Source organism: Phyllobates terribilis, unplaced genomic scaffold, assembly GCF_046119375.1.
Source record: "Phyllobates terribilis strain yellow unplaced genomic scaffold, ASM4611937v1 Scaffold_28__1_contigs__length_16237799, whole genome shotgun sequence".
NCBI lineage: Eukaryota > Metazoa > Chordata > Amphibia > Anura > Dendrobatidae > Phyllobates > Phyllobates terribilis.
In genome coordinates this window covers 4,160,720-4,166,719 of record NW_027362788.1, presented here as the reverse complement: position 1 = coordinate 4,166,719, position 6,000 = coordinate 4,160,720, and positions in this window count along the sequence as shown.

The following is a 6,000-nucleotide window of genomic DNA, read 5'->3' as shown; positions in this document are numbered from 1 at the left end:
ACGGCTGAAGAAAGGACAGAGGGAGAGCTCAGGGCCACGCTCCGGACTTGTTTGGGGGTTGGCTGGATCCAGGACCTGGTGGACGCAGCACGGCTCGGGTGGTCACTGGAAGCTGGAGTGACCGGGAACATCAGCAGTGAGTAAACTCCCTAAACTGCACAACCCGACTCTGTCTTTAATTGCTGTCTGCGTTGCACCACCACAACCCCCATCCTCTACACCTGTCCCCCTGAGGCTATACCCCTCCTGTTGGGGGTTATCCTACCAAGCTGCACCACATCATCAGCCTCAGCGGACCCTGCTGCAGCGGCGGCCACAGTGACCGCACACAACGGGTGGCGTAGTCGACACAAAAGAACTCTTAATAACATCTGTAGGACTGCCACATAACACTGAGCTTGACGCCCTGGGCACGGACCGGGTCACAGCCACTCGGAGACTACAACCCCCATCTGATCCGGTGCCGGGTATTCCCTTCAAAAGGAATATGTCCCAGGGGGCGCGTCACATGCAGTACAGCATATTACAAACATAAGTCCCATTATTGGGGAGTGGGTGTCCCATAGTATTTGCTTATGCTTTCCCAGCAAAAGCTGCCAAAAATTAGGACGGAGCAACTTGCAATGCCCCTTACAAGAGCCATGCAGTACAGCATAATACAAACATAAGTCCCATTATTGGGGAGTGGGTGTCCCATAGTATTTGCTTATGCTTTCCCAGCAAAAGCTGCCAAAAATTAGGACGTAGCAACTTGCAATACCCCTTACAAGAGCCATGCAGTACAGCAAATTGCACACATAAGTCCAATTATTGGGGAGTGGGTGTCCCATAGTATTTGCTTATGCTTTCCCAGCAAAAGCTGCCAAAAATTAGGACGGAGCAACTTGCAATGCCCCTTACAAGAGCCATGCAGTACAGCATATTACAAACATAAGTCCCATTATTGGGGAGTGGGTGTCCCATAGTATTTGCTTATGCTTTCCCAGCAAAAGCTGCCAAAAATTAGGACGGAGCAACTTGCAATGCCCCTTACAAGAGCCATGCAGTACAGCATAATACAAACATAAGTCCAATTAATGGGGAGTGGGTGTCCCATAGTATTTGCTTATGCTTTCCCAGCAAAAGCTGCCAAAAATTAGGACGGAGCAACTTGCAATGCCCCTTACAAGAGCCATGCAGTACAGCAAATTACACACATAAGTCCAATTATTGGGGAGTGGGTGTCCCATAGTATTTGCTTAAGCTTTCCCAGCAAAAGCTGCCAAAAATTAGGACGGAGCAACTTGCAATGCCCCTTACAAGAGCCATGCAGTACAGCATATTACAAACATAAGTCCCATTATTGGGGAGTGGGTGTCCCATAGTATTTGCTTATGCTTTCCCAGCAAAAGCTGCCAAAAATTAGGACGGAGCAACTTGCAATGCCCCTTGCAAGAGCCATGCAGTACAGCATATTACAAACATAAGTCCCATTATTGGGGAGTGGGTGTCCCATAGTATTTGCTTATGCTTTCCCAGCAAAAGCTGCCAAAAAGTAGGACGGAGCAACTTGCAATGCCCCTTACAAGAGCCATGCAGTACAGCATATTACAAACATAAGTCCCATTATAGGGGAGTGGGTGTCCCATAGTATTTGCTTATGCTTTCCAAGCAAAAGCTGCCAAAATTAGGACGTAGCAACTTGCAATGCCCCTTACAAGAGCCATGCAGTACAGCATATTACAAACATAAGTCCCATTTTTGGGGAGTGGGTGTCCCATAGTATTTGCTTAAGCTTTCCCAGCAAAAGCTGCCAATAATTTGGATGGAGCAACTTGCAATGCCCCTTACAAGAGCCATGCAGTACAGCATATTACAAACATAAGTCCCATTATTGGGGAGTGGGTGTCCCATAGTATTTGCTTATGCTTTCCCAGCAAAAGCTGCTAAAAATTAGGAAGGAGCAACTTGCAATGCCCCTTACAAGAGCCATGCAGTACAGCATAATACAAACATAAGTCCCATTATTGGGGAGTGGGTGTCCCATAGTATTTGCTTATGCTTTCCCAGCAAAAGCTGCCAAAAATTAGGATGTAGCAACTTGCAATGCCCCTTACAAGAGCCATGCAGTACAGCAAATTGCACACATAAGTGGAATTATTGGGGAGTGGGTGTCCCATAATATTTGCTTATGCTTTCCCAGCAAAAGCTGCCAAAAATTAGGACGGAGCAACTTGCAATGCCCCTTACAAGAGCCATGCAGTACAGCATATTACAAACATAAGTCCCATTATTGGGGAGTGGGTGTCCCATAGTATTTGCTTATGCTTTCCCAGCAAAAGCTGCCAAAAATTAGGACGGAGCAACTTGCAATGCCCCTTACAAGAGCCATGCAGTACAGCATATTACAAACATAAGTCCCATTATTGGGGAGTGGGTGTCCCATAGTATTTGCTTATGCTTTCCCAGCAAAAACTGCCAAAAATTAGGATGGAGCAACTTGCAATGCCCCTTACAAGAGCCATGCAGTACAGCATATTACAAACATAAGTCCCATTATTGGGGAGTGGGTGTCCCATAATATTTGCTTATGCTTTCCCAGCAAAAGCTGCCAAAAATTAGGACTGAGCAACTTGCAATGCCCCTTACAAGAGCCATGCAGTACAGCATAATACAAACATAAGTCTCATTATTGGGGAGTGGGTGTCCCATAGTATTTGCTTATGCTTTCCCAGCAAAAGCTGCCAAAAATTAGGACTGAGCAACTTGCAATGCCCCTTACAAGAGCCATGCAGTACAGCATAATACAAACATAAGTCTCATTATTGGGGAGTGGGTGTCCCATAGTATTTGCTTATGCTTTCCCAGCAAAAGCTGCCAAAAATTAGGACGGAGCAACTTGCAATGCCCCTTACAAGAGCCATGCAGTACAGCATAATACAAACATAAGTCCCATTATTGGGGAGTGGGTGTCCCATAGTATTTGCTTATGCTTTCCCAGCAAAAGCTGCCAAAAATTAAGACGGAGCAACTTGCAATGCCCCTTACAAGAGCCATGCAGTACAGCAAATTGCACACAAAAGTCCAATTATTGGGGAGTGGGTGTCCCATAGTATTTGCTTATGCTTTCCCAGCAAAAGCTGCCAAAAATTAAGACGGAGCAACTTGCAATGCCCCTTACAAGAGCCATGCAGTACAGCATATTACAAACATAAGTCCCATTATTGGGGAGTGGGTGTCCCATAGTATTTGCTTATGCTTTCCCAGCAAAAGCTGCCAAAAATTAGGACGGAGCAACTTGCAATGCTACTTACAAGAGCCATGCAGTACAGCATATTACAAACATAAGTCCCATTATTGGGGAGTGGGTGTCCCATAGTATTTGCTTATGCTTTCCCAGCAAAAACTGCCAAAAATTAGGATGGAGCAACTTGCAATGCCCCTTACAAGAGCCATGCAGTACAGCATATTACAAACATAAGTCCCATTATTGGGGAGTGGGTGTCCCATAGTATTTGCTTATGCTTTCCCAGCAAAAGCTGCCAAAATTTAGGACGGAGCAACTTGCAATGCCCCTTACAAGAGCCATGCAGTACAGCATATTACAAACATAAGTCCCATTATTGCGGAGTGGGTGTCCCATAGTATTTGCTTATGCTTTCCCAGAAAAAGCTGCCAAAAATTAGGACGGAGCAACTTGCAATGCCCCTTACAAGAGCCATGCAGTACAGCATATTACAAACATAAGTCCCATTATTGGGGAGTGGGTGTCCCATAGTATTTGCTTATGCTTTCCCAGCAAAAGCTGCCAAAAATTAGGACGGAGCAACTTGCAAAGCCCCTTACAAGAGATATGCAGTACAGCATATTACAAACATAAGTCCCATTATTGGGGAGTGGGTGTCCCATAGTATTTGCTTATGCTTTCCCAGCAAAAGCTGCCAAAAAGTAGGACGGAGCAACTTGCAATGCCCCTTACAAGAGCCATGCAGTACAGCATATTACAAACATAAGTCCCATTATTGGGGAGTGGGTGTCCCATAATATTTGCTTATGCTTTCCCAGCAAAAGCTGCCAAAAATTAGGACTGAGGAACTTGCAATGCCCCTTACAAGAGCCATGCAGTACAGCATATTACAAACATAAGTCCCATTATTGGGGAGTGGGTGTCCCATAGTATTTGCTTATGCTTTCCCAGCAAAAGCTGCCAAAAATTAGGACGGAGCAACTTGCAATGCCGCTTACAAGAGCCATGCAGTACAGCATATTACAAACATAAGTCCCATTATTGGGGAGTGGGTGTCCCATAGTATTTGCTTATGCTTTCCCAGCAAAAGCTGCTAAAAATTAGGACGGAGCAACTTGCAATGCCCCTTACAAGAGCCATGCAGTACAGCATAATACAAACATAAGTCCCATTATTGGGGAGTGGGTGTCCCATAGTATTTGCTTATGCTTTCCCAGCAAAAGCTGCCAAAAATTAGGACGGAGCAACTTGCAATGCCCCTTACAAGAGCCATGCAGTACAGCATATTACAAACATAAGTCCCATTATTGGGGAGTGGGTGTCCCATAGTATTTGCTTATGCTTTCCCAGCAAAAGCTGCCAAAAATTAGGACTGAGCAACTTGCAATGCCCCTTACAAGAGCCATGCAGTACAGCATAATACAAACATAAGTCTCATTATTGGTGAGTGGGTGTCCCATAGTATTTGCTTATGCTTTCCCAGCAAAAGCTGCCAAAAATTAGGACGGAGCAACTTGCAATGCCCCTTACAAGAGCCATGCAGTACAGCATAATACAAACATAAGTCCCATTATTGGGGAGTGGGTGTCCCATAGTATTTGCTTATGCTTTCCCAGCAAAAACTGCCAAAATTTAGGATGGAGCAACTTACAATGCCCCTTACAAGAGCCATGCAGTACAGCATATTACAAACATAAGTCCCATTATTGGGGAGTGGGTGTCCCATAGTATTTGCTTATGCTTTCCCAGCAAAAGCTGCCAAAAATTTGGACGGAGCAACTTGCAATGCCCCTTACAAGAGCCATGCAGTACAGCATATTACAAACATAAGTCCCATTATTGGGGAGTGGGTGTCCCATAGTATTTGCTTATGCTTTCCCAGCAAAAGCTGCCAAAAATTAGGACGGAGCAACTTGCAATGCCCCTTACAAGAGCCATGCAGTACAGCATATTACAAACATAAGTCCCATTATTGGGGAGTGGGTGTCCCATAGTATTTGCTTATGCTTTCCCAGCAAAAGCTGCCAAAAATTAGGACGGAGCAACTTGCAATGCCGCTTACAAGAGCCATGCAGTACAGCATATTACAAACATAAGTCCCATTATTGGGGAGTGGGTGTCCCATAGTATTTGCTTATGCTTTCCCAGCAAAAGCTGCTAAAAATTAGGACGGAGCAACTTGCAATGCCCCTTACAAGAGCCATGCAGTACAGCATAATACAAACATAAGTCCCATTATTGGGGAGTGGGTGTCCCATAGTATTTGCTTATGCTTTCCCAGCAAAAGCTGCCAAAAATTAGGACGTAGCAACTTGCAATGCCCCTTACAAGAGCCATGCAGTACAGCAAATTGCACACATAAGTCCAATTATTGGGGAGTGGGTGTCCCATAGTATTTGCTTATGCTTTCCCAGCAAAAGCTGCCAAAAATTAGGACGGAGCAACTTGCAATGCCCCTTACAAGAGCCATGCAGTACAGCATATTACAAACATAAGTCCCATTATTTGGGAGTGGGTGTCCCATAGTATTTGCTTATGCTTTCCCAGCAAAAGCTGCCAAAAATTAGGACGGAGCAACTTGCAAAGCCCCTTACAAGAGATATGCAGTACAGCATATTACAAACATAAGTCCCATTATTGGGGAGTGGGTGTCCCATAGTATTTGCTTATGCTTTCCCAGCAAAAGCTGCCAAAAAGTAGGACGGAGCAACTTGCAATGCCCCTTACAAGAGCCATGCAGTACAGCATATTACAAACATAAGTCCCATTATTGG